Below are 9,909 nucleotides of genomic sequence, written 5' to 3'. Positions count from 1 at the left end.
TCCTGGGATTGAGCCCTGCATCAGGCCCCTTGCTCAGCAGGGAGTCTGCTCTTCTCCTTCTGCCTGCGGCTCCCCCCATTTGTTCATGCTCTCTCTCTGACAAATAAATAAACAAAATCTTCAAAACAAAGAAAAAAAGCTAAGCAGTTTTAACTGTTTTAACATCTTAAAGAGTTGGCCACGAATCAGAATATCTGCACTTTCTGGCCTTGTGATCCAAAATGAGCTAGGCTACATATAGGGATGAAGATTTTTCTCAAAACTGTTAGAGGCTAGTCACCTTGGTCAACATGGGAAAACATCTTAAAACTTGGGAAGCATTAGGTTTATACCATATCACATGACCAAACAGAAGAATTTGAAACATTCCACAATCTACCAAAGCCATTAGGAACATAACAGGAAAAAAAAAAAAAAAGTCTATTCCAAGAAATACTGCACTATTTTCTTATGTCCAAAATAAATCTCATAATCACTTAATCCCTTTCATTTATTTTCTTAGTGAAAAAGGAACTCACCTTAAAATGTATGGCAAAACTTTAGAATAACTGTATAATACATTTCCTATAACCTGCATAACCTTGGCCATATTTTCTTACCCTTTGTCTTGTTTTCTACATAATCCGAGTTTCCTCAACTTCATTTTTAAATATCTAAATTTTATTAAAATTGTGTATTTTTGAAGGCAATTTAAAGTATTTGTTAAATTAGAGAAAAGAGAGAAGGAAAGAAAGGAGAAAGAAAATTTTAAAAGGAAAAACAAGAGGAAAAGGGAAAAGGAGAATGACCAAAAACAACAACGGAAGGCAGAAAAGAAGGGAATGAGAGAAGGAAACCAAGATGTTACCATGTTAGTCTGGGTCCCTACCCTTGTTGATATATTTAAACTTGGCCCAAACCTTACTCTGTTAACGTTTGAAAAGCAAAAAGTCTGCAAACTTTGATGCCTCTGAAGACATAATGTCTCATACTTTTCTCTGGCTTCTTGCTCCAAGTCCTCTTGTTCATTGTCCTCTAGAACAGAACCATGGATGCATTGGTGAGATCCCTCATGGGTTTCCACCAGAAATCAGCTTGATTTGAGAATTTTGTAGAACTTTAATAAACATTTTGGAGGGAACTTGAGGTGGTGTTCACACGGTGGGACTTTGGTAGTCCACAGTCTCACTGGCTCACTTCCCCCAACACCACCTTTCCTCCTCCACCTTTCCTTCTTTATTAATGTCTAAACGATTCAGGATAATTAAAAATTCCTTATCTTGTCTAATGAAAAACAGTTTTCTCATTTCTAGATATTGTACATGCCTACAAACTAACTCCATATACACCTAAAGAATTTATCTTTTCCTAGAGAGAATGTTTACCAATTATTAGTATATTAATATACACATGCATATAAATAAATCTGTATATATTTATGGAAGAGAGAAAAGAAGGGAAAGAAGGGAAGCATAGAAGGGAGAAGGGGGAGGAGGGAAGGAAGAAAAGAAGAAGGAATAAAGGAAGGGAAAGAGGAAGAAAGAGACAAGTGCTAATTCGAGAACAACACCAAGGTTAAAAATATGGAATACTGAAGGAATCAAGAGCAGCATGTTATAGTAGCTAAAACTATGGCTGGGATTAAACATTGGCTTCACCTGATAACTAGTTTTGCAACCCAGAGCAAGTCATTGAACTTTTCTAGACTTCAGTTTCCCCCATCTATAAAATTGGGATGCAAATAATAGTACTCAATTCATGGTCTCTTAATTGGTCTCCAGTGAGATAATAATGTAAAGTACTGGAAACACTATCTACTCTGTAAGTCATAAATAATTGTTTGCCATTATTATCAAGTGCAATTATTATAGAAGTCACACTAGGATGACAGGAAATGCCTGAAGACAGAAGGGGCTACAAATGTCATGGAGCGAAACACTGATTCTAACAAACATGGTATATATTAGGCAGATTTATTAGACAACTTTGCTACAAAGAACATCTTCATCAGCATCCCCAAACATACACACATGCGCGCGTACTCCCACACACAGAATTTTTAACCTCAGCCTCACTGACTGTCTTGCTAACTCCATTCCACAAAAGTCTCAGTCATGAGGAGTCTAGATGTAAAAGTAGATCCTGTGGCATAATTGTGACTGGAATTGAAGGGGAAAAAAAATGGTAGGAGAATCCTCCATTCAGAGCTTTAAACACTCCAACTTACAAACCAATGTCTAGGTAAAGAGAACACACTTGAGAGCAATTTGACCCCTTTAAGACTGAATATTTTCAGAGACCTCAGATACGAACAAAAGGCTGAAGCAATGCAAACTGGTGAGCTCTATCCTTGAAGGAGACTCTACTGTTTTAGTGAGCCGCTTGTGGTCTAGCCAAGCGGTGTTTGCTTTTAAAATCTTTTAGTAGAACTAACCTAAAGTTTGTAGGCTCTAATGTGTAGGAAAGATGCTATTTAATATGATTTTATTCTCTTGAGGTATAGTGATGCTGATGCCCATCCCGGTTGACTCTAGGTTTCCCCTTTTCCTTGCAGTGAGTATCACAGGTTTTACATGGATTAGACTCTCTCTCTCCAGCTTTTCAGTTTTAGCACTTTATGAATACGAGTCAGCAGAACTTTAAAAGCATGACCTGTTCAGTGGACTGTTCAACTTTCATTCTTCCCTAAAGCATTCTTGGTCACAAATTTAAAGGGTAGGTTTGCAGGGAGAAATACTTAATTAAAGCCTATGGCAATATCACCAAAAGGATAAAAAGTAATAATCTTTTGAATTTGCTTTTGTGCAGATAAAAAAAATGCAGCCTTTCCATTTCTCTTAGATATTATATCCAAGATAAAAACACTGAATTTCCAAACATTTCTTTTATTGTCAGCTTTCTGGCATGTAACCCTTTCTCTGCAAAAAATAAGAAAGGCAGAAATGTACAGAGATGCTTCTTAGCTTGAATCTGTGGACTAGGCCCTGTACCTTCTCTCTTAAATATCATTTTATAAAACCAGGTTTGCCTTGTTTATATTCCCTACACAACTCTTCCTTTTTGTCTACCTTAGGTCTTTTAAAGTTATCTTCAAGAAAAGTGCTGTATTATGGAATCAAGTTTCCTTATCTTTTTTCCCAAAAGAATTGTGTGCAATATTTATTTCCCATATGTTGCAATTTAGAGCACACAGGAAACTGTGTTGAATACCATCACTTCAGCTTTCATCTCTCTATCAAGGTAATACTTATACATTTCTATATAGTGTATAATGAAGTGAAACTATACATTTCTTCATTTTCTGCATAGTCTATCAGAATTTAGACTTCTAAAACCAAGGAATATTTACTTGTAATACTCTGTAGGGTAAATATTGTTCATGTTTGACAGGGGTGAATAATAAATAGAGTTCCATATTAAAAACAAAAACAGTTCTTATCTAACTCACTACTGTGAACTGTTACTCTAAAGTTTAAAGAACATGTACATAGACATGAGGTTTGTTTCACAGGAGGCATTCAATAATCATTTAATACACGAGAGATGAATTATTGAGAACATCACAATTCTAAGGAATTCCCATGTACTCAAAATAGGACATCAGTTAGACTGCTTATAATAAAAGTGTTATTACTTTTTTTCATATTTTTCCTCTAAATGTGAAAAATTGGACTGAACTCAAATAGCCTTTTTTTTTTTTTCAGGAAAACCTGGTATTTATTAATAAGCTTATGATGACCTGCCATGAAATTTCATGATTCATTTTTTCTTACAAAGGATTACTGATCCTGTAATGAAAAATTCCAAATGGTCAGGCACATGATCTCTGAAAGAAAATTTCAGGCAAAATAACCTATCTTAAGTACAGGTTCATTGATCTAGTTTGATTGTTGAATTTATATATTAAATGGAATTGATTAATTTTCAAAAGTCCTACTCATGAATTATGTATTGCTTTTGAGCCATCTGAAGAATGTAAACTATGAAAAATATTCTTCAACATTTCTCTGATACAGCTTGAAATTATGCTTGATAATTAGTAATAGAGGAGAAAAAGAATAAAGACCAAAAAATTAAATACTTTGATTTCAAAGGCACATAAATTAGAATAATAGTAAAAACGAATCTATTTTCAATTCTAGTCACTGTTAAGAATGGTTTGGCACTTGGAAGTGTCAGTGACTATATGAAACATATAGATCCTTCAGGAATTAAAAATTGGGAAGAAAATACCAATTTAAAATGTTCTTTTGGGGGTATTTAGTGCTTTTGACATCAGTTGGAACTGTATGAAAATTTCTAGAATCCTTCTTAAAAAAAAACAGAATTAGAGCTTTACAGATTTTACCAATTTCTTAAAAAAAAGGAAAAGAATTGTGGGGTTTTTTTGCATATTTTTCCAAAAATTAATTTAGATAATAATGTATGGAAGACCTGCAACTAATAAGCTTTGTTTAGGTATAATTGTCATTAATTTTTTATTTTTTTAATCTTTCTGATCATTATTAGTATTAAAAAACTTTCAGGAATTGTCTGTGTTCACCAGTTTCGAGAACCTCTCTTTTCTTTTTTTTAAGATTTTATTTATTTATTTGACACACAGAGATCACAAGTAGGCAGAGAGGCAGGGAAGCAAGGATGGGGGGAAGCAGGCTCCTGGCTGAGCAGAGAGCAGCGTGATGCCTGGCTCGATCCCAGGACCCTGGGATCATGACCTGAGCTGAAGGCAGAGGCTTAACCCACTGAGCCACCCAGTTGCCCTGTAAATAAATAAATCTTAAAAAAAAAAAAAGAATGTCTATTGCCAAGAAGACAAGATATAATAAGTGTTGATGATGTGGAGAAAAAAAAAAAATAAACCCTTGTGCACCATTTGTGGGAATGTACATTGGTACATTGATTCTCTCAGTTACTTATTTCAAACCATAGAGATAGTGCCCAGAACAGAACCACAGAGGGGAAGACCTGACTTTCTATATCTCCTATAATTTATTTTTCCATTGCTGAAATTGTGCTTACCTCATAAAAATAGTCTTAAATAAAAAGCACCGTCAAATTCGCAGGGACAAGTTGTCTGCCTAGAGGGAAAGTGGGAATGTGGGAGAAGTAGAGAACATACTGTAAAGAAGAGCAATGTAAGAGTTAGGCGCATGGTCTTCTATGACTTATTAGAAGACCTCTGTACAAGAGGAGAGCTATAAAAGTGGAAACAGATCCTAAACCCTGGACTAATTGAATGTGGTAAAATTTATTATTGCTTCAAACATTGGGCTTACCTGGGGGGCAGATCTTCATGACAACTTATCATCACAAATGATAAGAAGACAGTCTGATTAAATCACTGGGAGTTTCAAGACAGGACATCATGTAGCATTCTCTAGATTATAATCTGGCCCTATCGTCTCTAATGCTTGGGTTTACATTTGACATGAAAGTTTTTGCCTGAAAATGAGCCCTTTGGGGTTTTAGCTAAAGCTAACTTTCCTGGATCTTCACATTTTGTTGATCTCATCCAGGCTATGTGACGTCAGTGGAAACAAACCTAAAATGCAGATCTACCCGTTATTCCTCAGAGTGGGAGAAGTTTAAACACACACTCACACACACACACACACACACACACACACACACAAGGATTGGGGTCACGTGTCCAAAAAATAGAAGTCACCTTGAGATTAAGCAATGCAAGTGACCATGAAGGAGACAGAATTTGCTATTGCAAGATGCAAGAAGACCCAGCAGTAGAAGTACTAATTTTTACACAATTGAACATATTTACGATTTTAAAAGTGAAATAAGAAACCATTTGTTAGAACAAGGACATTCATAAAAAGGGTACAAAGAAAAAAGTATTTATGATATGCTGTGTGACTCTTGGATATTCTGTTTGGAGGACCAGACAATGGGGAAAAGCTAATGGGAGCATGCCAGCAGCATTAGAACTTCTGTCGAAGCGGCCAGAAGGCGATCCCTTCTCATTGCCCTCATCCCATGAAGCAATCTAGTTATTTACTAATTAGTGACTCAAGCACTGGCACCATGACCCTGGGCCACCACTTTACTCTCCAATGCCATAGTCAGCCAAGAGCTCTTTTAGACACCAAACTGGCTAGTTACTTGTGCACTTACTTTACAACTCAGTTAATAGATTTTGTATCCCTCACAATGCCTATTGCAGTGATACAGTCCATATTTTCAGTAATTGATTGTTGAGCAAGACATGTGGTTGCTGAGCAAGCAAGGTTATCATGCTGTAAACAGTCTTATGACTGTTTCTAATCAACAGTTCTGAATTAGCCTGAAATCAAACTCTCTTTTTCTTCTTTCTCTCTCTCTCTCTCTCTCTCTCACACACACACACACACACACACACACTCTCTCTCTCTCTTCTCTTGGCCTCTGTTTACTTTCATCTGTTAGCATCTGGTTAGATATGTAATAATTGCTTCTAAATTAGGCTACATGTGGATAGGGATAGAAAAGCGTAGTGTATCCAACAGAATAAACTCTAATTTGGGGACACTGAACACAAAGAAGTGTGTGGTGTCAGTGCAGTTGTGATATTTTAATGATGAGGGAACTTCCGGCCTAAACATTCACTTCAACTCCAGCTGTCCTAAGCACCTTCTCATTAATAGTGGAAGAATCTACATTAGATTAATGGGGAATTGAGGGGCTTTATCACAGCGGATCTCAGGGTAATCCTGAGGCTTTTCTTGTAAATCAGGGAACTCTAGTGGGCATTATCTGTTAAAGGTGTGGATTCAAATAAGTAGAGTATTTGTTTTCACATGCAAACAGTAAGACAAGGTAGTGTGGCCAGTGAGTATACAATGGGTATAAATATAAACTAATTATACAATAGGTAAAAAACTACAACTATTTTGACTTACAGTAGTGAAAAGGTAACTGAAGTTTTCTAGGAGAGACAAATAAGAATTAAATCAGATTGGATTTATTTAGGAATACAATAAAATTAAGTGTCCTTCTCAATGATAGAAAGGAGATAAGGATGACTTATAAGAAATTTAATTAACAAAGTAGAATATACAGTGTCCACAAGGTAATTCTTTTTAACTTCTTTGATTCCTGGAGAAAACTGCTAACAGTTGAATTGTCTAGAGAAGCTTTTCTATTATATACAAATTTAAACTGGTTTTCCCCAAACAGGATGAATCCTTCCTAATAATAGTTGAGTCTAAGTCTACTGACTAAGATTTGTACAGATCTAGAAGAAATTGCAGAAAACACTATATAGGGCAGCACAGAAGAAAGACTTGTGAGTTTATATTTCTCTGAGGGACTCAATATCCTTTTTCTGGCAAATAAGTAATCCCTCAATCTGAAGATGGCTTTTAAACGTTTTAAAATTTAATATTGTCTAAAATAGATGTGTGTATCAATAGCAATGTGAATTCAGCTCAGCAAACACCATTAAAGTCTGTACAAAGTATTTTTTAAAACACTCCGATGCCAATTTATTTTTAAAGGGTTCTGTGTAATTCTATGGTTTGCCTTTTTTGGTATTAATTATACAAATTTGAAAATTACAAAGTTGTAATGACCTAATACTATTAATAGTCATTCAGAAATAAAACTTTTCCTTCCTCCCAACAACTGTCCAGTTAGAATTAAAAGCCCTAAAAAGAGGCCAATTCAACATGGCCTCTACCCTGGTAGGAAAAAAAAAGAAAGAGAGAGAGAGAGAGAGAAAAAAAAGATGAGAAGAAAACAGAAATCAACTAAATGGTGTATGGCCAGTGTCTCCCAGAGTAGGGCCCCGACTGTGGCTGGGGTCATGAAAGGTCACCCAGGATACCTCACAGCCACATCTTCCTCACTCCAACATGTCCATGTCCCAGTCTAGGTGTCATGGGGATCCTTCATTAGCCTTTTCCTCCACTGCTTTGCTGAGTGCATCTGGTTTTCTAAGTCTCACATTGTCATAGCTGTCTGCACACTCCACTTTCCATGACAGCCTGCAGCTGAGCCTGCTGGTGTTCCAATAGCTTCTTCCTGGGTCCAGACTCCATGTAATATGTACATGGACATGGGTCCTGCAGGGTGTATCAGCACTTGGCCAAGAGCATGACAGCATTCTGTAGGTGCTGCCAGTCATTCCAGGTCCCCAGATTGTTCATGCCCCTCTTCTGAATCTTCTCATGAATCCACTGCTAAATCTGCACCTTCAACTGCAAGCTCTTATGGCTTTCCACCTCTCAAAGTAGGACAAGGACTTCTTCCTGGCCTGGGCTTGTTGGATCTGGTCGACAGTGTCAGAGTTCTACTTGTTCCAGCTGCAGTTATAGAACTTGCTGCTGTGGGTCTTCTAATCTCCTAGACATATCCAGTGGAAGTCATGGTTACAGTTGGAGCATCACATGTGATTGCAGCCTTTGCTCTTCTCAATGCAGAAGTTGCACTTGGGATAGTCTTTAGCGTGAGCACCTAGGTAGTTGGCTGTTTCAGAGTCACCAGCACATTTCTTGAGCCATTTCCAGATCGTGGCATAGGCTGTGGCACATGACACATTTGACAACTTGAAACAGAAGACCTCATTGCACTGATTGGACTGTACTTAGCAAGCTCTGGACTTCTATACATGAATCACCAGGGGGCAATCCACACCAGAGCACAGCTGGAGCTAGGAATGAAAGGGTAGCCCCTGTATTTGTCTCTCAATTCTTCATTAGGTAACAATGAAAACATGAAGTTCTCTAGTGTTTGGAGTGGACAGTCCTGAGTTATGCAAGAGATTCCCCCATCCATGCAAGTACTGAACGGTGCTGCTCCCAGAAGCTGCAACAAAACTGGTGCTGATAAGCCAGAGAAAGTAGTTCTCCTTCTGCACAAACTGCATGCCCACTGTGCAGTGGGTGAAGGGGGTGGTCTGCAGGGACATGCTTTGAGGGATGGGGCTGAACTTGAGCCTCAATGAGTAGCTGAGAAGAATCAGACCTGTATTTGTCCAGTATCTCTCCAACTTGCCAGTGGAAATTAATTAATATAAGTCTAGCAACTACATGAGATACCAGTGCCATATGATGTGCTAATGGTGGTGAGCATCACTGGCCTTTAGGACAGAGGCTAGGCTGGTTATATGCTCCTCGAGGGCACTCAAACTCTTTATAGGTCAAGCAGTGGACTCATCAGGAACCTCGGCCCCGTGCTGCTCCACATTGCAGGCTACTTCCAGTTAATGGTTCTCTGTGTCCCCTGGGATCCTCATCTTCTTCCTCCTCATGATATGGGTCATAGTCCTCTTTGCCCCTGGCTGTTAACATCCACAGACATCTTAGCATCCAGCCAAGCTGCAGATCAGGAAAGCAGGGTTTTCCCCCTCCCCTTAAATGTTACATTTTCTCAAATGCATTAGTGGTTTTTTGTTTGTTTGTTTCCTGTAATTCTTGAAGATCTTTCAGGAAGATATCACCCCAAATATTCTATGTCATATAATTTCCATTGGGAGCCATGGCCCATGGCTGCTGAGTCTGAACGGGCTAGACTAGGTCTGGCTGGGTGAGGGGGATCTGACATAGGCGCACTAGGGGGCTGACTCCCAGGCTCCTTCCTCCCACAGAACAGTCTCCACAGCTCAGAAGTGCTCTGTACAAAGTATGTTTTATGTGGTATGATAGTATAGACACCTATAAATGTATGTCTTTTTAAGACTACCTTTTGTTTTTGGCTTTTGTTATGGACTCATAACAAGAAAATGTCTATTTAGTCAATATGTGCATATGCTCACTCTTTAATTGGCTTAATTTTGTGCGTGTTTATGAGGATAAATTTGAATCGAAAAAAGTGTCTATTTCTTTACTGATTCATTGGTAAATTGAGATCCATAGTTTTTTCTAAATTAATTTCAAAGTTAAAAACTAAATATATGGCTCCAGATGTTACTAAATGTTCAGAAACATGAAATGAAAG

General features: G+C 37.7%; 1 pseudogene; it reads right to left on the bottom strand.

Moving 5' to 3' along the window:
* Positions 1–7,842: 7,842 nt before the first annotated feature.
* LOC116589986 lies at positions 7,843–9,273 on the bottom strand (annotated as a pseudogene).
* Between the last annotated feature and the right edge of the window lie 636 nt (positions 9,274–9,909).

This window comes from Mustela erminea, chromosome 5, assembly GCF_009829155.1.
Source record: "Mustela erminea isolate mMusErm1 chromosome 5, mMusErm1.Pri, whole genome shotgun sequence".
NCBI lineage: Eukaryota > Metazoa > Chordata > Mammalia > Carnivora > Mustelidae > Mustela > Mustela erminea.
Note: the sequence above shows the minus strand (reverse complement) of the source record. Positions and strands in the feature narration are given on the sequence as shown.